This window comes from Anguilla anguilla, chromosome 11, assembly GCF_013347855.1.
Source record: "Anguilla anguilla isolate fAngAng1 chromosome 11, fAngAng1.pri, whole genome shotgun sequence".
Taxonomy (NCBI): domain Eukaryota; kingdom Metazoa; phylum Chordata; class Actinopteri; order Anguilliformes; family Anguillidae; genus Anguilla; species Anguilla anguilla.
In genome coordinates this window covers 34411348-34438146 of record NC_049211.1, presented here as the reverse complement: position 1 = coordinate 34438146, position 26799 = coordinate 34411348, and the positions used below count along the sequence as shown (strand labels likewise).

Genomic DNA, 26799 nt, shown 5'->3' with positions numbered 1-26799 from the left:
AAATATATTTTCGTCTCCTATGTTGCAAAGACTGTGCCTGGTGTCGTCGACACAAAAGACTAATAGTTTATATTTTGGGCAAACACTGTCAAATTTAATCGGCCAAACTATGACTGACGTTTATTGGGTTATGCAGACCTGTTTATAATACGGGTGCCTGTATATGGCTTCGTTGACTTTTAGTATGAATTTAATATTTCAGAGCAGCACCACGCACGCACGCTCGCACTCCCACAGGGTGAATTGCAAACTGTTCCTCTGCAGTTTTTGAAACGCAATCGAAGCTACAGTTAGCGTACTGTAAACCATATGCTACGTTTTTCGCTGTCAGTACGTTATGGGCGAATTGGAACGACCTTCATGGGGGGTTAAACCTCGAGTTAGGACATTTCGACCACTGCTCTCGATTACGATGGGACCGGCTGATCTCAACCTGTAAGATTTAAGAGACGTTCCAGTTCAGTACTCTCTTGGTCTGAATTCGAGGTTTTCCGCCCCCGCTAAGGTCATTGCATTTGGCCAAACATTATAAAGACCTAATGAGGACTATCATTTACGCTGAAATCTCCATGTCGTCCTCTGCGACTTTCATGTGGAGAAGCGCTACAGCGCAACGATGTGAAAGAAAGGGCTCACGTGAGCACGGGGCTACATCAGCGATGGAGTGATACGTGAGAGGGCGCTGGAGTACCCTTAGGCGAAAGAAATAACCATACAAGCTATATGGACGTGCATTTGAAATTCAATAATTGTGTGTTATGGCGGAAAATTGTAATCCTTCAGTTTTTCATACAATTCAATCTCACAACCAGTTGCAAATCCGGACACACCATTCTTGTTTATATGGTGAAATATTCGGCAATTTTTTCTCACCAGAGAAATGTAACTAACAAATTTCTGGTATGAGGGGGATGCTTAAATTAGCTAAAGTAAGTTAAGGACCAAATAATAAAAGGCCGGAAGCACCCAGTATTTCTGTAACTGATGGGAGGTTGAGGAATCGGCTCCATGTTGGATATTATCTGTGCTCAGTGCTCCAGGGAGTTAGTGTTTCAGTGCAGAGTGTGTCATAATAAGATCATGTCCACATTGCTTCCCTTGGCATGTGTATCAAGCCTTGGCTTCAGTATTGAAAATAACTGGTTAGAGACTGAGACTATTACCTTCATATAGCAATTGATGCTGAGAGTGCTGGAGATCTTATTGAAGTTGTAATGCTCACATAAAATGTGTCTCCCTTGGGGACTGGCTTGCAGGCTTTCACCCGATTGGCATGGAAAAATGATCAGAATGGACATTTTCTTTGTTTCAGTCATTTTTGAAGTGTGAAATTATTTTAAATGAATCTTTTTCCATAACCTCCCCCCGCCATCCTGTGAAGGTATTTTTGAATACTGGACCTTAAGGTGAAACTTCAGTATTCATGTGAACAACAGCGCAAAGGGGAATATTAACACTCTGGCCCATCATAGACTAAACGTCGGTGTGTTTTCACTGTTGTACGGTGTTCAGTAGACTGAGGCGGAGGAGCTTGGAGAAGCAGGTCAGGCCCTTCTGGTTGGTAGCTCATTTCCCTGCGCGTTTTCGCAGTGACCTCTCGCCCCGTTCCCGGCTATGTGTGTGTGTGCCAGACAGCGACTCGTCTGTTATTAGCTCCCTTATTCGCTAATGAGGACTTAGAGGCTGACACATGCTTATGGTCAGCTGTGCCACAGGAGCAGCGGGCAGAATTCAACAGAGCCGTCACAGCTCAGAGCCTGAGCAGGGGCTGCTGATCTGGGGTCAGTTCCCGTCTGTTCGTATGCTGACCTTAATCAATATCAGCTAGACGGCGAAACTGATCCCAGATGGGCACTCCTGAGGCATTGCAACTAGATTTGCAGAAATTACTCTCTAGTACTGTGAGGCAGAGTTGTCTGCCTCTCTGCTTTAACCTCAGGTTTGCTGACAGTCCTGTAAATGTTTTCTTTTTTAATGGTGACTTCGGAGTGTGCTTATGTTTCAGATGATGGCTGGTTTCTTCCTTGCAGTTTAGCACAGAGATCTTTCTCAGATGGTTTTTTCACGCCCATACAAAGCTGGCTTCGGTTGACCGATGAATTCTTTGCATACGAGACTCCCATGAGATAAGTGGCTGTTGAGAACCAAATATATTGCTCGCAGAACCATTGGCAGGCGTTCAGAGATTCAAACAAACCTGATCTAAAAAAGAAATTACTCGCACAAGTTATTTGGTCTTCGTCCACATGCTTTAGATGTGTGGGCCACAAAGTTATGTTATAGTTAATTATTTAATGTCATACTGTAGTTAATTATTTGGGCTTGGTAGTTATTCAGTGAGATGGACTATAGTATGCGTGTCTTAGTCTGCAGTTTTGTACATGGCTTTGACCCTTGACCTTTGACCTTAAACAGTCCAGTGAAACCCTGCCTTGTAAATGGGTAAAAGAGAAGTAATGACAAGATTTCAAAAGCCGATAGTAAGTAATAAACCACAGATTAAAAATTATGCATGCTGATTGAAATCTGAAAGAGTTGTGGAAGATTAATCCCCCTGCTGAGTTGATATAATGTGCACGGAAGTTCTTTGACATGTTATTGGTCAGTTGGTGTGTTTGGCATAAGGCTGTAACACCATATATGGAAACATATATTGGGCCCATGCTTAGGTAGTGAATGAATGTGTACGTGTGTGTTTGGTGTGTGTGTGCGCTATTGAGTTTTAGAATAGCGTGCAGGTGCTTCCCTTCCTTCTTGGGGTGAGGAATGGTGACAGTACATTTCTGGCTGCAGTTTTATGTTTCACATGGAAGCTCAAATGAGCCTTGAGCTGCCAGTCCAAGGCTCATTTTGCCTGATTTAGAATTGTGGAGATGGCTCCACACAATGTCCATTCAGCTGAATGAGTAGATTTTTTTTTTCCCAGTTGTTCCTGGTGGATCTTTTTTTTTTTTTTTACTATTGTCTGCTCAGTCTAGTGAATTCTAGAGTTATGGCAGTGCTGGAGTAGCTAGTGAGGTTGGCAGCTATGTAAATAAACCTAGAACGGGTGGCGGGGGCCGGAATTCGATTACTGGAGGGCGGTTGAGAGTGCAGGTTTTTGTTTACACCAGTTGCCGTGGCTTAATTAGCTGATGAAGTCTGCCCAACAATGGTGGTTCTAGTGTAATTTAGCCTCAACCATAGAGTACTATTTCTCAGGACAAAAGAAGCTGTCATTCTGGAATGTGTCAGGTAGCGTAGTTCATATTTCAGATCACATAAATGCTAATTAATGAAATAATATAGAGCGGGATGAAATCCAGAAACGGATACAGCCCTTCCTCACCCGCCCCATCCTGAGCGCTGGTTCTGGGTTTCATCCATCAACCTGATATTCAGTGCGGAGAGCCAAATGTCCTGGCACACCCCCAACTTACTCATTTCCAACTTTCTCATGGGGCTTACACCACTGGCCCGAAGTGACATTTCATGATACGAGCATGAAATTTCAGCGATCATTTTTTGCAGAGTAGTTTTCAATCAGGAAGAATGCGGAATCACTGTGGAGATGGGTAGAAAGAGGTTTGGGGGGGGATGGGGGGATGATCTTAGCATCTATATTGGTATTGGCTGATGTTACTCAAAAGTTTCATCATCAGTATAGGTCAGATGAAGTGGATGCAACTGATAATTATTGTTAATAAGTCATAAGTCATATTCATAAGTCTAGTCACTCATTCTTGCACAGGGCTGGAAATAACATAAGGCTACAACAACATAAAGAAAAAGGCCTACAGTTCAAATGCCATGGCCTGCAAAGAGACAAATTTACTATTAATTATATACTATTATTAGTATAATTAATGGTAATAACGACCATAAAACAATTTTTGGCCCGACTGTATGTAAGTACAGCATCAGTGCTTTCATTCAGAGATGCTTGGAAAAACGTAAATATTTATGCTGTTAATGGCTGATATCAATATTGAATAGCAGGGCTATTTAGCAAGTCAATAACCAAACAAATAAATAGGCCTTATTTAATCAAAACAAATAGGCCTATTTAGCAAAAACCAAACAAAGTAAATTACAAAGTTCTGAGAGCATTCTGCCTGCCAACATGGGCCTACAAATACTTAAACATTAACTTTTGAATAGGCTAACACAATCATAGCCATTGCACCTTTGAATGTTCAGGAGTTTTAACTGGAATCTAAATAAAATCTAGGTGATTTTAACTGAACGTATAAAACTAAAATTATTTACAAATATCCTAACCTATAAAAACAAATGGTGTTGATGCTTCAAAATGCTGGTTTTTCTCATTTAGTGTAAGCGACAAATTGCCTCATTAACAAACATAAAAACCAAAATATGCTGTTAATGTAGCCCAAGGCGTTTTAAACTCCTTCATTTGAAATTGTAGGCCATTAGCACAGCGCAGGCATGTTAATAAACAATTAGCATTTTATTTTAGCCCATGGCAATTTAAATTGAGTTAAATATAGCTGGATAGGTTAACATTAGCAATGCCTTATAGATTCAACCTATTGCTGTAGCGATCTGCTAATGGGACTGCCTAGCTCCTCTGCTAAGGGTAAATTCATCTATACACGGTGGTTAGCACGGCCGCCGCTCACCCTGGAGACGCGAGCTCGAGCCTCGCCAGATCCTTGCCTGTTACACTGGTGTCAGAGTGGGATTGTGGAGGCGGAGTCTCAGTGGACAGGGCGGTGCCTCATAGGGGCAGTAAAACTGCTCCTTCATGTTGTTTGGCTTAGTCTCAGTACGGTTTCTTGCAAGGTTTGTGTATTGGCCTGATCCAAATGTTGGGAGATGGATATTTTTCCCTTGTGATGTTTCGATGCCTCATTTACAGTATGGCCAACTCTAGATTGCGATATGAACATTTCTTACACAGACCAAATTAAGTGCCATAAATTTTGTGTAATTATCAGTGATTGGTTATGAGAGGGCAATGATTATCATTTGATGCGTATTGGCAATCGTATTATTAAAATTTTGCTATCTCTACATGCCTTATGTCAAACTTTCTGTGGATTAAAAAAAAAAGAAATTTTGTGATTATTAAAGGGAGCAGATTTCCCCTTTCCCATATTTTTTTCTCTCTTTGGACAACAGTTTAATAACATTTTCTGGGAAGTTTTCAGCAGGGAGAAATGATCAGCCATAATTTCAGTACGGTGCAGCATGTCACTCAGGGATGCACATGTGTGGGAGGTGGGGGGTGAGGAGTGCAGGGGGGGGGGAGGGGGGGTGACGTGCCGTGTGAGTGTGGTAATTTAAGCAAACATCTGCGATCCCCCCCCCCACACACACACACATTACTTCTGTTAAATACCGATGCCACAGCACTGGCATTAGCGGCTCTCACTGCTCCTAATCTACAATTACGGCTGAGTCCTGACCTGGCTCGTGTGGAGCCGTCCTCAGGCTGTGTTGTCACTGCGGAGATGAGCGAGCGCAGGGGCTGGAACGGCGTTCCCTCGTCCAATCGGCGCCCTCGGGAACTGGATTCGTTTCGCTTCCCACTCACGCCGTCTCTCACCCTCGCTCGCATCGTTTATGTTGCAGACGTACCGTTAAATGCAAAAGCACTGGGCCTTTTGCACGATTTCTGTTGTTCTAGCTCCGTGCTGCAGCACACTGGATTTGAAATAAAACGACGAATACGTCGAGGTTAAAGCGCGGAATTTAATTTGAGGGAATTTACATCCGTGTTGGGTGATCCGTGTGGGAATTTTCAGGGCTTTTCCTGGCTCAAAACGAGGATTAGGCGGTGACTTTGTGTGACGGCGACTGGGGGCGGTTCTGCTTCGCCGCCACCGTCGCCTGGACGTGTCGCCTCCCTGTATTTAGCTACATTCAGAATGCAGTTCTGGTCTTCAAGATATCACCATGATGCATTGAGATGTTGGCTATAAAAACTGTGGAAAAAAATACAAAAGTGGAACAATTTAAATATTGATTGAAGGGTTATACACTGTAAGTGCCAGAATTATGGGGGATTAAAAACATGTGCATGTGTTTATGTGTGTGTGTGTGTGTTTGTATGTATGTGTCTGTTGGTATGTGTTTATATGTGCGTGTGTTGGTATGTGTGTGTTTGTATGTACGTGTGTTTATATGTGCCTGGGTGTTTTTATATGTGTGTGCATGTGTGCGTGTGCTTGTGTGTGTTTATATGTGCGTGTGTGTGTTTGTGTTGGTGTGTGTGTGTGTTTGTTTATATGTGCGTGCGTGTGCGTATGTGTGTGCAGCTGCAGGATATGAATGCTATTCCCTGAGGCTCCAGCGGGTTGATGATGCTGTTTGCAGCTGTAGTGTGAGTCTTGACCCGCCCTTGGCCTGAGGAGTTGGACTGTTGACTCTGCCACGGGAGTTTGCTGACCTGGTCCCGTCAAGCGTTTAAAAAGGCTGGTCTGCCATAGGCTGGGTGGGGGTGTCCAAGGGAGTTTGTAGGAAAAAAAAAGAGTTAGGAGTAACATAAGGAGTTCAAAAACATTAAACACCCCCAAAGGACCAGGCGATTCTCTGTGCTCTTCACTGTTTTTTGATATGCTCGGTGCTTCCTGTGGGGTGGGTGGTGCTCGGCCCAGCCGGGGGGTGGGGGGTGGGGAGGGGTGGTGGTGGTGAAGTTCCCGCACGCCCACGTCCTCCTGGCTCTGCCCGGTGGAGGTGTGAACTGTGAAGCCATTCGGGGCCGAGCGGCGACCTGAGCGTGACTCGCGCTCTCCTGCCTGTGTGGGGCCGAGGAAGAGGAGGAGCAAGAGCGGTGCTGTACGAGTCCCTCTCTGTTTTTGGCACTGGGAATTGAGGTGCGGATCGAAGGCCCGACTCGCGCCTCAGTGTGTCTGTCTGTGCGTGGGCGCGTGCACGTATCAAAAACCAACACTCAAGCCATTCAAAATGGGTCATTAACAGTCTAACACCACTTCTTTTGTTAGATTTTTAAATTAATATCACTTTTATTTGCAGCCGGCATGACTAAATTTACATTTGCTTAGTGTGTGTATTATGTAATGTTAAATAAGGGTCATGATCCACATCCTGCAAAGAGTCAAACTATGCTGTTAAATCTTTCTCAGGGTTCTGACTGCTTTTTTTTTTTTGTAAATCGTTTATCGAGAGATAGTATTTGGACTTAGTAAGAAGGGCACAGTCATCAATTCCATTAAAACCGCAAGGTAGATATGGAGAGAGTGATATACTATAGGAGAAAGGTACGGGGAGAGTGATATACTGTCGGAGATAGATATAGTGATATACTGTAGCAGGAAAATTCGAAGCGAGTGATATACAGGAGGAAGAAGATAGGAGGAGAGTGATATGAATAACAATTCATTTGATTAGTACGTGGGATTCTGCATGTTAAAGAGCTTCATTGTTTCTTGTCTGTACGTATTTGGCTTCTTTCGACCTGGACTTTGTCCGGTGGGTCTTTCTCTGTCTGTCTGTTCTTTCTTTTACTCTTTAATCCGAATTGAGAAAATTCAAACATAATCTGATTAGGAAAAACACGGCTCCCTTCTTTAACAGTTGTTATTTTCAGTGAATACCTGAACGTTATTATAGACAATGTTATATAACCCTTTGAAAAACCCACTGGGCTGAAGATTTACTTGGAAAAACAGATTTTTTCACCTCCTTCTGTAGCTCTGAGGATCAAAGTTAAGTAGGACCTTCAAAGGAGAGGTTGGCGCAGATGGAATTCAAACTCGACGGAACGTTACGTAAACCTCTGGAAGCTGAGGCAGGTTCTGCCATTCTGCTGGCGTGCCCTATCGAGGCAATCAGCCGCCCGAATGCGTCTGACTCTTAGCCTAATTATCATGAATATTCTCCTCAGTTCTTAGCCTGTACTGGACTGATCTCAAACTCTCATCAGAGATTCTTTTCCCATGCTGAGGCTGATGCTAAGCCCATTCCAAGCTGAGAATTAGATCCTGGATCTTACGCACTGCCAAGCCTGAGGTGGTGGAATTTTGTCTGTCATTTCTTGCGTGTGAAAATGAACGGGCAAAAAAACGCTCTTTCGAGGATGCCATTGCGAAGCGGTGTTTTCGTGTTGCTCTCTGTTTGGGGCCCTGTCCGTCCTCTCCTGCTGGTGTGCTTTGTTGGTGATGCTGGGGAGAGGAATGTAAACATAGCTGGCAGCCGCTTCCTGTTGAGTTGTGACGCTGCTTCCTGTGGGAACGAAAACAGACTGGGGCGGGAGGTTGCTGTGGGCGGGAAAACCTCCTCAATACACATAAACACACACACACACATGTTCTCGCACACATTCTCTCACACGCAGGTGCACAAACACACACACACACACACACACACACACACTTCATTGTGTGTATAGTAGATTGGCTCCCCTCTCCAAATTATCTGCCATGTGTGTAGGAACCAACTTTCTGTGCTGGGCTAAACTTTGCTGTGCTGAGCACCATCTGGCTTCGATGCCCACCCCCCACATTCTCACAATGTGCAAATGGTCACCTTCTCCTTTTTAGGCCATTATAAGGAATCTTAAAGATTTCCATCTTAGTACTGGGAAGATATATCGCTCAGAAAAAGACTGTGGCACTAAATTATTATTTTAACTGGAGGCACGTCTTGCCATAACGGGTCATTTTTCAACTCGTGCAGTATTCAAGGGAGGGGAGCAACAGTGTTTTCAGTGATTGCCATTATGGGATTATTCTGAACGTGGGTGCCAGAAATGTAGGCAGGGCTATTTTGTACTAAACCCTGGGTTTTCAGCAGGGGGGGGATCTTCAAGGTACTGTTGGGGGTCCCTGGCCAAACGTGATATGCAGTGATGCCTTTGAGCTTATGGCTTTTCCCCTGAATCAGGAAAGCTTGAAAAACCCCTGCACTGCACTGTGTTATGTTTTATGATGTGCGCTGTAACAGTTTGGCCAAGGCTGGCTCATTGGGAAGAGGTTGTCTCAGGGGGACTCACCCCTGTATATAAAGGATAAGCGAACTGTCGCTAAATTACCGGCACAGAACCGATTCCAGTTGCAAACGAGGGCGGGGGCGGCCAGTCGGCCCTATCGGAGCAAAGCTAATTCCGGTCAAGCGCTCTCTGGTTATTTCAGGAAGCACTTCAGAGCAGGCGCCGCACCGATCGGCCTGTTGTTGATGATGGCCGCTGTGTTTCGTGAACAAGCAGCACTAATTAAAATGGCGAGAGAGTGCGGAGAGCCCGTCTCAAGAGCCTATTTTACAGGGTCCCGCCTCACATTTTAAAAAAACATTTTCAGAAATGCGTTGTGACCGACTGCTCGCCAGAGCTTAGCCGGGTCACATGGTCCGGTGTCGACCCCAGACCGTGCCGGCGTTGATTGTGTGTCCCCGCACGGCGACACGCTATTGGCTGTAGGGTTCGCCCAGGTGGGAGGGTTTCCATTGGCCGGAATGACGGCATCTTATTGTGCACCAGTGCGTGATGCATCTTCCTCCGACTCCCATCCGCGTGTCTGAACGAGCCGGACCTTTAAATCATAAGTTGTGATAACATTACATTACAGGCATTTAGCAGCTTGCTCTTATCCAGAGCGACTTACACATATTTTACATAGCATTTACATTGCATCCATTTATACAGCTGGATATATACTGAAGCAATGCAGGTTTAGTACCTTGCTCAAGGGTACAAGAGCAGTGTCCTACTCGGGAATTGAATCTGATAAGATAAGAAGCACAGCTCACATATTTGCACTCTCCTAAATCGACATCGGCGAGTGTGAGTGTGATTGGGCATTCCAAATTGGGGGGGAAAAGAGGTGAAAAAGCATCAAACTAAAAAGTTGTCATGAAGGGAATGCACTTTATCCTTTTGCTATACAGTGCACCAAGCACCTAAAATGACTTTTCAACCAGTTGCATTATATTATCTTCAGGCATTAAGCAGAAACTTTCATCCAGAGCAACTTGCATTTCTCACATTTTTAGATATAAACCATTTATACTGCTGGTTATGCGCTGAAGCACTGCTGCTTAAGTACCTCACTCAAGGGTTGATCAAAGACAGCGTCCCACCTTGGAATCGAACTCACAGTAAGACCTCTGATCTACTAGCCCGGTTCCCTATTTGATATGCTGTACTGCTAATGACTATATTAATTCTGCACATTACCATTACAGTGCAATGGGACTTGAACATTCTGAATCAGTGTTTCTCAGCCCTGATCGTGGGAATGCACTGCATATGCTGGTTTTTGTCGAAGCCAATCTCTTGATCAGTTAAAGTTGCTAAAAATGCGTTGTACCATAATAGTGCGGTCACACTTACTTGAACACAGTGGCGGTTTGGCTTGTTGCCATTTGCTCTCAGTAAACTCCAGTCATTTACACAGCTGATGTCTGGTTTCCACACTCTCAGCAAAAGGATGACAACTGATTTCTGTTCGCAATTCATTTGAAATGATTTGCCATGTGGTGCATGAAGCATAGTAAATTAAACCATAAGTTGGTCTGAACGATTTGAAATTCTTGGGATGTGAATTATAGGACTTTTAATTTTTAGGGCATATGTAGCTAGTTCTGGCATAATGGGGGTTTAAGATGGTAAATTGTCCTTCAATAGGCATAAAAAGTAATTCAGAACAAATAGTGTCTAATTAAGAACAATTAGCGGCTCATTACAATGCTGAGCTTTTCACTATGGTTGGAACTGAAAGCAGCATACACAGTGGGTCCCCAGGACTAGGTTTCAGAAATGCTGTTCTAAAGCTTGCTATGATACTTCATGCTGCTTGCATGCACAGTCTCTTTTTCATGGGTGCACTCTCATTGGCTTGGGAGGCACGTATGGGGTACCCCTGACCTTATTCTGAAGCCCTTGTGCTGGCTGTGAGCACTGTGATTGGCTGACAGGCAGACACACACACACAGAAAACTTCTCCGTATTCAAACTTGAATTAGATGTGGAATGACTAAACTGAAAGTTACCACTTCCAGAGAATAGGCCATTTAAAAATAGTCTGTGCCCTTTTTAAAAACATTTGTGTGGAATAAATGAATTGAAACTGTTGTCTATAGTCATTTACTGTTGACTCAGTCTTTCTAAAAGATTTCCTATTTTTTTCCCCCCATGTCTTTTGTTTTCAACTATTTAATCATGGAAAAATACAGTTCTGTGTCAATACAGACAGTGAAATGTTCCTGTAAGTAAGGGCGCAGTGTTTTGTTTTATATTTAATGACACGTGTGACTCACGTCTTTTGCCTCATGTTTTCCTGGTGGCCGCATTGTGAAGGAAACGTTGAGGTTCTGCTCATTTGGTTGACGCCCTTGTCAGGGAAGTCTCGGATGTGGGTTTAGCGTGCGATGTGGCCCGCTCGTGTGTCGCGCTCGCGAGGTTCCTGCTCACTGCGATGCGCAAACAGATTGATTTACCACCACGTTTACCGCCAGATTAAATTTACCACCTGCTCCGGTTTGCAGAGAGAGAGGTCTGTTTGTAGACAGTAAATAACCAACATGAAAACTATTTACATTTTTACCCAAAGTGTACCCAAGATGAAGTGAACATACACACACACACACAATTTTAGATTTGTAATCAAACAATTCACATGTGGTTAAAGTTCAGATTCTCAGCTTTTAAAGGGTATGTACCTTTTGATTTTACCATGTCAATATTTTTATAAATAGCCCCCATCCGTAACATTTGGGACATATTCATGTTATGTGAATAAAAGAAGTTGGGTTTAGTCACATATCCTTTGCATGCAGTGACTGCTTGAAGTTTGTGACCCATAGACATTAGCAGGTCCTGAGTATCTTCTCTGGTGATGCCCCACCAGGCCTGTACTGCAGCCGTCTTCAACTTCTTCATGTCTCAGGGGCTAGTTACCTGAAGTTTTCCCTTCAACATATGAAACGCGTGTTCACTTAGCTTCAGATAAGGTGAATGACTGAGCCAGTCAAGAATTTTCCAGTTTTTGGCTTTGGAAAAACTTGTTGGTTTCTTTGGCAGCAGAATGTTTGGGATCATTGTTTTGCTGTAGGATGATGCACCATCCAAATAGTTTGGAGGCATGTGCTTGAATGCAGCTAAAATGCTTCTGTACACTTCAGAATTCATTGTGCTGCTATCAGCAGCTACATCATCAATAATACCTGTGGCAGCCATACCTGCCCACACCATAACACCCCCACCACTCCCGTGTTTCACAGATGAGGTGGTATGCTTTGCATTTTGGGCACCTTTTGGCTTCCTCACATTGCTCTCGCCATCACTCTGCTAGAAGTGAATCTTGGTCTCATCTGTCCACTAGACCTTTTTCCAGTACACTGCAGCTCCCCAGTGCTCTCTTTCTTCCTAATGATGTTCCAAACAGCTGAAAGTTTGGTTAGCTGAAAGTTTGGCCTATGCCTCTGACTGTTTTTTTCTTCTTATTTCTCAGCCTCATAATGGCTTCCTTGACTTTCATTGGCACAACTCTGGTCCTCATGTTGACAAATGCAAATAACAGACTCCAAAGGCAATCAGAAGCCAAGAGTCAAGACTAGATACTGAAAACTCTCTTATACCTGGACTAAGGAAGCAATTGAACACATCTGAGTTATCGAAACACCTGTGAAGCTATTTGTCCCAAATATTAGGGTGCCCTGAAATAGGGGGACTATGTATAAAAGGTTCTGTAATTTCTACACGTCGAAAGCAAAATGTGTAAAAATACCGGTTCATGAAAGCTGAGAACTTTAACCACATGTGAATGGTTTGATTTTAAAATCTAAAATTGTGGAGTACAAAGCCAAATAAAAAAATAAAAAAAGTCTTTGTCCCAAACATTATGGAGGGCACTGTAAGTAAGGACATAATGTTCACATCATTTGTTGTATGCTGCTGCCAAAAACACCTCTGTGTGTACAGAGGTATCACACCTTTGCACACTGTATTTAAACCTCACTAACCAGCCTGACCCTCGGGGCGTCTGGCTGCCCCCCTCCCTGCCTGGTCACTTGTCGCTGTCATAATGACCGTCTGTACCCCCCCCCCCCCCACCCCTGTGGAATGAACTTCCCAGGGAGGTAAGAACCGCAGAATCAGAAGGGCCATTTTCTGATGCCGATTTAAGGGCAACAACTGTAGCCGGCATCCTTCTCCCTTCCTGTTCCCACGCAGAGAGCTTCTCTAATGGATTAGTGTAGGATTTATGCTTGTTAATGACATGCAATTGCATGCTGTTCTATAGGTGTCGGCTATATGAATCTCATTTATGATTCTAGGCTGGCATGAGTTAATTTGGATTTAGTGCTTTATTGATGTTGCACTTGCACTCGCTGGTCTGGGAATGGTATTAGGCAGGCACTTGTGCTATTTTTCATTGTAATTCAGTCTGGAAAAGAGTGTCTGCTAAATTAATGTAATTTAAGGTGTGTGATTTATGGCACCTTTGCCAGGGAGACCGGCATAATGTAGGCCACGGGGGTTCCCAAAATTATTCCAGTCTTACACTGGTCCCAGACATGCCGTGAGAGAGCGAATGCCCAACGATATCGCTGTGGAAAGTATCACAGTTACAAAATGGGAACCAATCATCTTGCAGAGTGGGTGTTCACTTCGTTTACACTCATTCCCCTGTCTTTCCCATCTTTTCCAGATGAAAATGAGTGACCTACATCATATTGCAGAAGTTATTAAGCTTAAAAATTATTATCATTGTCTGATCTGTTTTGATCAGACAATGACAATAGTCTGATATCATTTCTGAGAACAGTACCCATTTATTTGGTGACATGGACCAAACCATCTCCAGCCATGCAATTCCTTTTTATGCCTCTGCGACGGCACAGCCGTGGCCGGAGGCATTATGTTTTCGGATTGTCCGTCCGTCCATCTGTCCGTCCGTCAGTCCATCCGTCCGTCCCGATTCTCATGAACGCGATATCTCAGGAACGCCTTGAGCGAATCTTTCTTCAAATTTGGCGGAAACGTCCTCTTTGACTCAAGGATGAACTGATTAGATTTTGGTGGTCAAAGGTCAAGGTCACTGTGACCTCACGTCTGTCCCATTCTCTCGTGAACGCGATATATCAGGAACGGCTTGAGGGAATTTCTTCAAATTAGGCACAAACGCCCACTTGGACTCAAGGATGAACTGATTAGATTTTGGTGGAGGCATACAACCGCGAGGCGGTATTTCTAGTTTGTTTAGGTACTTATATAAAGTACTAGAGACGTCATAGAGGAGCAGATGATTCCCTATTCCACGTATTAGCCTCTGTTCGTCCATGTTCACGATGTCTTTGAATGAAATGCGGAAGTTAAAATGCAGTTCCACCAATAGCAACACTTTGGAGGCACGGCTGACCAGCGGAATGTCGTTGAAATCGATACAAAGCGAGCAATGAGACAGCTGAACACTGTATGTTCATTTGTGACAATGACGACAACGCAGTGGAAAGTTATGTTTTCTATTAACTTTTGCTCTGTTGCATCATGGTATATAAAGAATGGGTGTTAAGGCCCTTACAAAATGGCAGCCCTGTGACTGTGGACGCCACCTCATTTCAAATGCTAGAATGAAGGGGTTATTTGAAATCACGATTTTATTATGTTGCTGCTCAATATAGACATAGCTGTTTGGTGCCATATAAATATTTACAGTTATCCCACAGATGTGTCGATCAGACATGGTTGGCTTCACCTGAAAGACTAAAATAATGTAATTTATGACATCTGGGCATGTATATGCAAAAACCCCTGACTCCTTCATGGACCGCTGTTTGAAAACACTGGTTTATATTCAGAGCTTGTATCCATCTGCACAGTTGCACATTGCAGTGGACAAGTTTATGTTCAGCGCAATACTTAAAGGCAGCACAGCTGCTCTGCTTCTTCCAGGATTTGAACCTGTGACCTCCTGGTCACTAGCCCACAGGCTCAGTTTCTTAAGTGCACCAGACCATGATTTCCCAAACTAGGGTCCTGGGGACCAGGCTTTTCCCAGCAAGCTGCAAAAGATTTTGCTTTTCAGGATGTTGTGTTTGCATTTCCACAATTCATAAATTACTTTTGGTTTATTTCATCTGAGAGTCTAAATTGTCTTGTTTACTGAACATTGGTAATATTGTGATAATTTTAGATTTTAAGTGTTTCTATTTGACCAAATAACATATCTGAAATGGATTACATACTGACTTTGTGTAATCCGGGTCACCCGGGCCTAAGTCGGTGCGCTTTGGGGTCGGAGGAAACGGAGAGGGGCTGGTAACGGGTCACGTCGTTTAGAGCGCAGAACCTTCTGGACTGGAGCCCCGCCCCAGCGCTTCCTCAGTCCTCCATGTAATTATAGACACCACACGTCGTGTGCTGTCCCTTTAGTGAAGGATGCTCATCTGATTGTTTGAATATATTGATTGCGTTAGCTGATTATATTAAACTCTACGAGCGAATTTAGCGCTCATTGGATAAACTGCTACTGATTTTGCTCCTTTCTGTAGTATTATTGGTCATTTTAATGTGCTTTGTTTTTTTAAAGATACGGGTAAGAGCGTTGTTTAATGTGATGTAGTGCTTATACTTCTATAGTGGGATATTGTACGAGTGTAGTAGAGTCTAGCACACTTGCTGCCTTCACCGATAGCGCCATTCCACTGTTCCACTTCGCCGAAGCCAACTGCGACCGCGGCGTGCCAGCATTCTGCCGGACGGGTGGACTTTCCCAGCCTGGTCTCACAGCAGATGGCTTTCAGTGGGAATGGCACGTTGAGAGAATGCACTTCTAGCTTCTTTGTGGAGCGGCATTGGCCAGCGCGGGCGTATGCGTGCCAACACGGGATCCCTCTCTTCCATTTTCAAAAGCAGCCTTGACGAGAGCGGTGCTCCGGACGAAGGCGCTTCAGCTGGTGACGCTCAGCATTTTGTGTTTGTGGTTTTCGTTTTCCCACCATATTTTATTTATTTCCACATTCTTGTGATTTCTCAAAGATGTGCCTCTGCAAAAAATGTTGATGGGGGGAGGGGAGGGGTGTTCATGTTTGAGAAATGCGTATTGCACGGGGTGGCCAGAGATTTAGTGCAATACAGAGTTAAGGGGACTTCCCAGAACCTTGCCAGTTTGGATCCTGGGTGTGCTACAGCTGTTGTTTTTTTTAATAAAGCACTTGACTGGAATAGCTTCAATAAATATTTGCACGTACAAAGTGACTGTGCAAAACTAAAAGTTAGGATACTTTCATCACTAAAGAGAAGTGTCACTCCCTGGCAAAAGAAAAATAAGGCAGGGTGAGCATATAGGATGATATACTGCTATAGCAACGTTTTTTTTTTTTTTTTTTTTTTTACCTAATTAAGGTTGAGTGCATGAATTGCAGTTTTTGCTTAGAGTTTTCGTAGACATTTAAGCGTGTAGCTCTTGCGTACGTCATTCCAGCAGCACAGCAGCGCCGCTGACTGGCAGGGGCGTCCGGTCCGCCGTCGTTCTGGTCTTGGGCTGCCCCTGCCGCTCCAGAGCGGGTGTGACGGTCACGCTTCGCGGTCCCTCCGGGAAGCTGATGGGATTGCAGCTGTGTGGGGCTAAGCAGCCCCCCCCCTCCCCTCCCACTCCCCCTCCCCCGTCACCTCGATAAATAAAGCTCGGGAAAAGACAGCGGCGCTTTTTCGGGTCAGCAGAACGTCCGTCTTGGCAGGTGTTGCCGTTATGTGCAGGGGCCTGGCCTACGCGCGGTTTGGCGCGCACGCGCGTGAGAAATGGGGCGCTGACACCTAAACTGTGCCTTTGGGGGGGAGGGGGGGGGAGGGAAGAGGAAGGATACCAAGGGCACGGACTAACGAAGCTCTTCCACGGGCGCTTTGTTATTTACTTACGCAGGGCAAGGCCGGGGCACGGCTAACAATGCAGGTCGACCCCGGCGGGGGAAATCAAAAGGCCCGCTGTCGAAACGGCGCGACGGGCACCTGCTGAGGGGCCGCGATGGAACGGCGGCCCGCCGACCGACAGAAAAACCCCTGACAGGGGTCGCTTCTGATCCGTCCATTTTTTTTTTTAGTTTTTTTTTTAGAAGGCCTCCTTCGGGGCGACCGTACGTAAATCTGTCGTAGGGGTTTCGCCGCGTCCGTTTGCGCATGCCGAGCGCCGTGGCAACCGAACTCACGCGAGAAGCTTTTTTACGAACCGGTTTGTACTACGCACTGACTGACTCGTATCTTCCCTCTTCCCCGGGTTAACTAAGACCTGCTTCGTCAGTCGGATTCATTGTGATACGACAAGTTTGGAAAAGTTTTTTTGAGACTGCAAGGTCTGCACACAATTAGATTCGTCATGCCGTATGGAGTGAATTTGAAATTCGTTGAGTTTAAATTCGCCCTCTGGCCCAACACGACTGAAGTTTCCACTCTCCTATATGTTATATTATTTTATGGTCTTCGGTATGCAGGGATTGCACGTCAGTTTGGATAAGAGCTTCTGCCAAATAAATGCAATGTAATATCATTTAACTATGGAGGTGTAATTTTCTGCCCACCTCAAAGCCTTGTTTATTCCTGTAACTAAAATGATATATATTTTTTTGCCTCTGGTAGGTTTTTTTTTTTCAGTGTCCTGTTTCCATGGTACCTGCATTAAAAAAAATAAGATTTCTTGTGGTTTTGCTGCCTTGGTCCCAATTCGGCAGCTTTCTGTTAAGTTAACCCCTCACGTACCTCCAAATGAATTCACAATGCTTCCTAACTGTTTTTAGCTTTAACCATGGGTAAAGAAGTGAGCATCTATCGTCACTCTGTGTTTTTCCACGGAGTGGTCGAAGCATTAGGCATACTTCCTGCAAAAATCGTAAAAGATTACCGTACTCGTGCGCCTTGATCGAAGTTCAGGGCGAGGGGCCGGTACTCCTTCCGCGAGTTCCGAAGGAGTCAGGGTCGCTGTGTAAAGAGAGACGCCTCGGCTTCTACGCGGTTGTCATAACCGCGCAGTTCGAACGGTACGAACGCCGCGGCCGACCCCACCACCCCCTGCTTAAAGCAATAAAGAGCGCCGCCAGTGATGTCAGGCTTGCCTCTAATTGAGCGCTGAGTGGAGGACTGAGAGCGTAATTACTCGTTGCCAAGGGAGAGCTCTGGGAGTCGAGCACGCAGAAGTTCTCTCTCTCGCTTCTCTCTCTCTCTCCCGATGGGTGCGGCGTGCGGTGAAGTCAGGCATTGTGCTTCGGAGTCTGGCTGCGGGAGTTTTAATGGACTTTGAAGATGACATGGAAACCGTGCTTTGTCCTTGCTAGTGTAGATAATGTGTGTTTATTACACTTGGGAAGGGGCATAAAAAGCGTGGTGGGACCTAATTTAGCACCCCCACATCCCCTCCCCACCCCCCACCCCCCCCCCGCCCTCCCTGAGGGCACGTTCAAAAGAAATCTGTCGATTCATATTGCAGCCGTGATGTGGCTCATTTTTTTTCTGCCGCGCTGGTCCTGTTGCATTCCGCGTGGGAATGCACGCATTAAAATATAATCTGAACCCACTCACCATTTTGGCCTGTAATACAGTACATACGGCCCATTTCGTTCAAAAGCTAAAAGCTGTTAACAGCCCGGCACACAGTAAATATCTCCGTTCTTTGAATTTGGATTGTTGTCATTTTTTGAACAAAGATGAAAGAAAATCTTTTCTTGTCTTGACCGTGAGGAAATGGCATAATTACTCCTCTTGATCAGTGTAGAGACGAAGATGTCCTTCAGGTACGTGCCACCATTCCAGATGGCCTACTTTTCCATTCTTAGGAAAACTTTTGCAATTCCAACTAAAACTATTCTAGTTTTTTTTCTTTTTCTTCTTTGCCGTCGCTGTTTTTCCTTTGACATTCTCAGCTGGCACAGTAATGGCTGTAATGGTTTCATGGTGATTTCTGTCAGTGGAGAGCCTCAGTTCTTAGTCAAACGGTGGGCGGTGTTATGTGAAAATAAACATCTTTTTCTATGCTTGCTGAGGTTGTATTCAATTCCAGATTGGTTCCATTGGTTTTCCAGGAATCTCCTTTAGATTAGCTTCCAGCTAATACCTGGTAGTCTGTGAGCCCACAGTCTGTTGCCTCGGTAGTGTTGAAGCATGTCTAATTTTAACATGGCTTCTTGTTTTAAACATTAACAGATTATTAATGAAAAGCAAGAACACTGCATTCTTTCAGATTGTCTTACTCCTGTTTTCATGGAGGGCTGTGCTTTTCCTTTATGTGGCTCTGGGGAGTAGGGGGATGCATGCCAGTCATAGTACCGTGACTGGAGTTAATTGGTTATGTGGAATTATACACAGAAAAAGTCAGGAGGCCTCATGCCAAGGCCTGAAACTACGGAGACTTCAGCGTGGAGCTCAAGGAAAGGTTAACCCCAAATACCACCGGATAAGATCAGTTACAGCTTCAGGAATGTCTGGATAACTGCGGTTTAAGAGTTTCTGCCAAATTAGTATGTTACTCGCTCCCAGTCTACATCTGATTGGCTGGAGGAAAGTCGATATGCTGTCTTAATGGAGCTGGAACTGACTTGCTGACTTCCACAGTTTTTAAAACTCACAATTTATATTAATTCAAAGTGGAGACTTCGATTCAGACCTGGACCCCTGCTGACTCAACCGCAGATGTGGTATGTGGTAGTTCTTCACGGAAGGCGTCAATTCAGAAAATCAGATGTGTTGCATATTTGAATGAAGAGCTCAACCTTGTTGGCTTTGCGCTAGAGTGTTTCTATTTTACTGTGTGAGTGTGTCCATGCTGAAGGCCATGGTTAATGAGAGTCTGTATGGGCTGTTGCAACTGAATATTCTGACAGGCTGAAGAACTGCCCTTCAAGCCAGATTCTCCTGATGAGGGCTTCTGTAGAGAAACTGAAGGGAAATTTGGAAAACTGGGGCCTGCTTTGCGTCACAGGAGAGGGCTGCGTCTTTGTTTTGGTGTTTGTTGGTTACCGTGTAACTTTAACAGTGGTATCATTAACTTTGTATGCATTCATTTGCTTATGGCAGTGTGGTAAAATAATCATTAGCTGTCTGACTGACTGGGTCCGGTGGGAAACATTTGGCTTCATCTTCTAAAATAGTTGCTGGTTCTCCTGTAGTATTGTGTGTCTCCTGTAAGGTGTAAAATATTCACTGGTTCTCCTGTAGTACTGCGTGTTCTGGCAGGTGAAAAATAGTCACTGGTTCTCCTGTAGTACTGTGTGTCTCCTGTAAGGTGTAAAATGTTCATTGGTTCTCCTGTAGTACTGCGTGTTCTGGCAGGTGAAAAATAGTCGCTGGTTCTTCTGTAGTACTGTGTGTCTCCTGTAAGGTGTAAAATATTCACTGGTTCTCCTGTAGTACTGCGTGTTCTGACAGGTGAAAAATAGTCACTGGTTCTCCTGTAGTACTGTGTGTGGCCTGTAGGTTGTAAAATAGTCACTGGTTCTCCTGTAGTACTGTGTATGGCCTGCGGGGTGTAAAATAGTCTCTTGTTCTTCTGTAGTATTGTGGCAGTCACTGGCTAGGGCTGAGTGATATGGCTAAAAAAAATCTCTCTTCTTAAGCTATTTTGGCGATAACGATATGTATCTCTATAGTAATGCATTCTCTGAAATAGCATAACAGAGTGATTTTCAATCAGAATCATATACTCAATGTAAACAGCCTGTATTTAGTGCAGTCAGATGTGCACAACTTGGAGCTGACTCAATAAAACAATAATAGTGCTCAGACAATTCTGACAAAACTATGCTTGTGATAAATATTGTTCCAAATGGGAAAAAACCTGTGAGAAAAACAAGTCACATCAAATGCAACATAAAAACGAACGCATAACTATCAAATGAAGCAAAACAAAAATGCTCCCCTGTACACAATAGTTTTTGCAATAGATCCAAAATATTGAGTGGGGACTGTTGGATACACAGACAGAAATAGTGCACACTGAATGAGCACAAAACTCACACAAAACAAAACGTAAATGAACTGAAAAAATGGCTTCTTTAAGCACAATTTTTGTGCTTAAAGAAGCCATTAATGTTGGTGTGCATAGGTCCTGACTCTTGTGTAAGGCAAGCTTCTCAGCTACTCAGCTGCTCTTACAAGGTTTTGGCCAGGAACACAGGTCTATCTAGTTTCTGGCTTGAGTGATGCTTGGCGGCGTGACAGAATGTTGCCACTGGAACTAAATGGCTTCCGGGGCAGAATGACTTGCTGACAGGGTTCGTTCGAGTCAACCTTGAAACTTCATTTCTTCGACGGCGACAGCTATTGAAAAGCGGAGATTCAGAAAAAGAGTATAAAACACATATAAAACAGAACACGGAGGTGAGTTGGCGAGGTCGAGGACTGGCGCCACTTTGATTGTACACACAGGACCACAGCAAAACTGAAATTGCTGCAGTAAATAAAATATCCTCAAGAGAAATAGTTGTTTATAGCCTTGTAAGTCAGAGACTTAGAAAAAGCGCTTAACTGTTTCAAAAAGGCTAGCAGCACATGCTGTGTTAATATTACAAATTAACAAGACTTGAAAAATGGAACATTGTGATGTTAACCAAAGTTTCATTAAAACAATGTGGATGGATTGTTAAGCATGTTTCGAAAGGCAGTTTGTGTGCGCCCCGGAAGAATCCGCTGGTGGACTATGTGTAGAAGAGGACTTCTGGTGTTAACTGACATGCTGCACCTGGCACACTTTAGTACCGCTGCTTGTACGCTCCGGTTCTGGTAGAATTCCAGAAGGCTAGCTCATTGCTCCTCCATGTCTGGCAAACAGATAAATAGTCATTGGCTCTCCTGTAGTAGTAGTGTGTGGCCTGTAGGGTGTAAATAGTCATTGGCTCTCCTGTAGTAGTGTGTGGCCTGTAGGGTGTAAATAGTCATTGGCTCTCCTGCAGTACTGCATGGCCTGTAAGGTGTAAAATAGTCATTGGATCTCCTGTAGTACTTTGTGGCCTCTAGGGTGTAAAACAGTCATTGGCTCTCCTGTAGTACTGTGTGGCCTGCAGGGTGTAAAATAATAATTGATTCCTGTAGTATGATGTGTGGCCTGTAGGGTGTAAAATAGTCACTGGCTCTCCTGTAGTACTGTGTGGCCTGTAGGGTGTAAAATAGCCACTGGTTCTCCTGTAGTACTGTGTGGCCTCTAGGGTGTAAAATAGTCACTGGCTCTCCTGTAGTACTGTGTGGCCTCTAGGGTGTAAAATAGTCACTGGCTCTCCTGTAGTACTGTGTGGCCTCTAGGGTGTAAAATAGTCACTGGCTCTCCTGTAGTACTGTGTGGCCTGTAGGGTGTAAAATAGCCACTGGTTCTACTGCTTATTATCAGCTACAACATTGACTACCGTGCTTCTTGTGCAGTGAATGAAGTAAAATCTGTTTTCTTCTGGAAACGGCAGGTGACAAACAGGACGTTCAGGCCGAAGCGCGCGGCTCCTTTGAACGTCTCCCCATTGTTTATGGAACTTCTGGCCGTGAGGTGACCCTGGGATCAGAGCGCGGCGCAGAGCCGGCCGCTGGCATGAACGCCCCGTGCGGTTATTTAGGGCCGCAGTCACGCCCGGGTCACACGATACGAGTTTTTTTAGGTGCCCGTTGGGGCCGCGACAGCATTCTCGCTCCGGGCGGCCAAAACCCCAGGGCTGGCCTTGGCATGGCGCAATCGCGAGAGAGCCTATCTGCAGGCTCCATGTAAACAGAGTCTGTTTATGCTTCCCTTCAGAACCCTGTGGAAATTGGGGTTGATGAGCGAGGCGGTGATTTGACTTCCCTGCTTAGTCATCAGGCAGTAATTTAGTATGACTTATCTGATGTCATAACAATGAACATTATTGGGATATTACATAATAATCATAATACAGGATATGCAGTATTATCATTTAAATAATATTGACAGCATTTAATTGTTAACACTACTACTACTACAAATAATAATAATAACAATTATACTGATTATTGTTATTAATACTACTACTACTAATAATACTAATAATATTTGTTGTTATTGTTATTATTGCTGTGTTGATGATAAAAATGCAGGGTGCAGGAACGTTCTGTTATAACTTCACACGCAGGGTGTGTTGTTTTTCCTCTCTGATCTTTGCAGGTGTTCCCTATTGGATGGGAAACACCCCCCTGGGGGGGTGGTGCTTCCCATCCAATTGCTTGACATAAGCAACAGCAGACACTTAGCTTCCTCAAGGGAGCAAAAGCAGTGTCACACCCTAGGATTCATACCTGAAACATCGCCACTAATATTTTTACGCTGAATTTATTATTCCGTTTTGTGAAACTACATTCAAGCGAAAGTGACTGTTCTTATGTTACTGCCATCAACAGTCTGCACTTACTCAGGAATTAGTCTTTCTTTGGATCTAAAGTATTCACAGGCCTGGCTTCCATCTACATTAGCCGCTAAATATGACATAAAAATAAACCCAACTATGTTTTTCCTCAAATTGCCATTAATTTTGCTGACTGCTGTGCTCACCAAACTGTGCTTTGCTATGTTAAAACTAAAATATTAAATTGCCGTTAAAATGCAGGTCAAAGTTGAGGACAGATTCTGATGAAATCCAGGCTGTGGTCACACAAAGCAGTTTTGACTAAAGGGGTACAGACAGGCTGTGGGGTCCCTGCTACTTGTTGGCCCTGTACAGTGGCACAGTCCCCTGGCTGGCTGGCGCCTGCCTCTCGTGATCTCACTCCTTTTTGTTTGTTCCATTGTTGATCAGACTGGAGGAGAAGCCTAATTAATGTGTGAGATTTCACATTTAATAAGCACCTACAATGTGTTTACTGCAAGGAGAAAAACACAAGGGCACCTGGAGCACCACTTACAGGCTGCGGGCCCTTAAAGGGACAGCGCTCCTTTTTTCACTTATGGGTTTGGCCAAGATGGGAGCTCCAGTCAGGGGATTGAACATGCCAAGCGGAGAACTCAATCCATTTGCTTTGGCATCTTGGCCGGAACTCAAGAGTTGTAGATTTGAAAGTTTTTTTTTTTTTTAAGCCATATTTTTTTTTCTCTTTAATTTGTTCATTAAGCACAAAGGTCTGAATTCAGTCCACTCTTATGTATGACTGACAAATAAACATTCCTCCCACAAATGGCTCCACAAACCCATGAACATTGAGTACATTTAGGTGATTGCTAAACTAGAATTTGTAATTCAATGTTATCTCAAAGAATGTTTCTGAAAAACAAACACTGACACTTGCTTGTGAGTCGCCAAGGACAAATATTGATTAATCCTGGATAAAGTATTATTGATGAGATTGAATGTTTCTTAAAAATACACTGGTCAGAAGAACCTTGTACAATCTGTTCAAACCTTTTGATGGCAACGCCGGTTCTAGTGTGGTGATGGGATGGGGTGGGGGGTGGGGGGGGTTGGGGTAGCAACCGTGTGTGCCATACAGTTTACACTCCTTTTTCAGTTGTTTGTATGCTACAGTGTAGTCCATAAGTATTTTGACTATGACAGTTTTCGTTGTTTTAGCTCTGCACTCCAGCTCATTGGATTTGAAATGAAACCATGAATATGAGGTTAAAGTGACTTGATTGACGGTTTTTTTGGTGATCCATATTGGAATTACAGCCTTTTATTTTATACACATGCTCAGTTATGTTAATGTGGTCAGAAGTTTATTATCAGACTGTTATTGGTCTTTTTCTTTGTGATTTTCCCCACCTCCTCCTCTATTTGGTCATTATTGTTAAGGGTGCGTATACTGCACATCTTTAACTACATCATATCCAAATTATTTACTACTGTACAGCATGCAACTGCATACAGGGTTTCCTGCTAAACAAGGTATCACTTTGATTATCTGCTTATAACATAACAAATTTCTAGTAATTTTGTGCTCTCAGAACGATAAATCATAACATGAAACCATAGAACACAACTTCATATTACTGGTAAATAATAACAAAATTTGACAACTCCAAGTATGTTTGTGGCAGTTTCCCCGTTTGTCACAGTGAGAGCGTAGCAGCAGGAAGCAGCCCAAATAAGCTGGACACTCTCTTGTTGTTCAAAGTATAATAAAGTAACAGTATTTTTCTCTAATGCCATCCTCTACTCTCAAAAGAATAACTAGAATCATTGAACACACCTTCATATTAATAATAACACAATTTAATATTTACACGTATTTCTCCATATGTTCAAAGACTCTAAAGCATGGCCTGATGTATGCAAGATGGCGGCACAGTGGACTGGCCGTCCATAAAAGGGACTGGATATGCATCACTGTCAGTCATTGAAAGCTACTACACTACTACACTGAATCTCTCTACTGCTTTATCCATTAAAAGAAGAAAGCACTTTACAAACCAAGGTAATGCCTATGTTTTTTGTATGCATTTCCTTGTATCTGATTGTATCTTGTTAAATTATTCTATTCGCTATTTTGAACAGAGCACTTTGACTGGCTAAGCCTCCTGAGCAGAGAAAGAGTAAGAAATAAAGTGACCAATAAAAAAAAAAAACTTGAATAATTGTAGCATTTTTTCAAACGGTGGATCAAAATAATTGATTCTTTAAAGTGAATGGTTTGGGAGGGGGCAGAGCAAAAGTTTGGGAGGGTGGGCATTGCCCCCCTGCCCCCGCCTCCAAGCCTTGTTTGATAGTCTCAAGATTGCAAGTTCTTCTTATAAGGTCATTTAATGCCACTTATATTGAAATCACATTCTGATTCTTAGTGGTTTCTGCTGAGTGGTGTTTCCGGTCCATGCTTGGTTCTGCGAATGCCATCCTTGTGTTTCTGTGAAGAACTGTCCACTGCATTGCGCCATCTTGTCAGAATAAGGCAGGGGTCTCAAATTCCAGTCCTGTAGGCCCGTGGTGTCTGCTGGTTTTCCTTTCAACCAGTAGCCAATTTAGGCCTTGGAAACAAGGTGTGCAGACTCCTTAACTAATCAGTGACTTTGATTAAGCACTTAAGTGCAGGAACACATCAAAAACCAGCAGGTACAGCAGCCATCCAAGGATTTGAATGTTTGATTTGAAATGAGTGAGTTTTGTGACAAACTTACTTTTATGAATGCTACAGTATGTAATGTGTAGACATCAGGAATCCTGCTGGCTTGTTTCAAACTGTAATGCAGAATTATCTATGTATTACACTGTCATCTTTATCCATAACATTATATGTATTTACCTGTAATCCACCTCCACTGTTAAGTGTGATATATAATATATAATTAAATGTGAAAAGCAGAGCTGTAGATTATAAGTAGACGAGGAACAGGAATGATTAGGAGAATGGATACATATCCATGGCAAAATTAAAATACACATCGGCGATTGCATTTCATTTTCATTTGATGTACGCAAAAACCATGACATAATTCAAATGAAAATGCAAAAGCTTGCTTTGTGCTTTCATTTTCAAGTTCACGTATCTGACAATTAAATTTTTTTAATGCAAAGTCCATTTCATATGCAATTTATCTCGCCCTCTACGACACAACCCTGCCATTATGTGCCCTTACGTGCTTTTAAAAAGTAAGTTGCTAACAATTTACTACGTTGAAACAACAACAACTGAAGCACTCTGGCAACCCCTACAAGTTTCCATACTGTTCTGCCTGCACGCGACAATCCTTGTAGTTTCAATATAGCAACTTGTTATAAAATTACTTTTTTAAAGCACGTAACGGCTTCTAAATTCATGGTTGAGATATATACGGGCGTAATTTATCACCTAAAACAAAACACGATACTCCCTTTGGCTTACGTTAACCACAGACCTTATTTTCGGTAGAAAACGAAATCCCTGTGGGGGGAAAATGCATTGGAAATCTGCCGAGGGAACCCATGGCGGAAGAAACTTCAGTTGGCCTAGAAAAA

The 26799-nt window shown here is 43.7% G+C and overlaps 1 protein-coding gene across 2 annotated transcripts in view; it reads left to right on the top strand.

The window, feature by feature from the left end:
* Positions 1-26799, top strand: part of pkig (protein kinase (cAMP-dependent, catalytic) inhibitor gamma) — a 39160-nt gene that overhangs the window by 1016 nt on the left and 11345 nt on the right. The window contains exon 2 of one of the 2 annotated variants that reach the window (XM_035380563.1): positions 25119-25285. The exons of the other annotated variant lie outside the window; for it this stretch is intronic. The gene's annotated coding sequence lies outside the window, so the exon portion shown is untranslated. The remainder of the gene's footprint in view (positions 1-25118; positions 25286-26799) is intronic. 2 annotated transcript variants of the gene reach the window in all.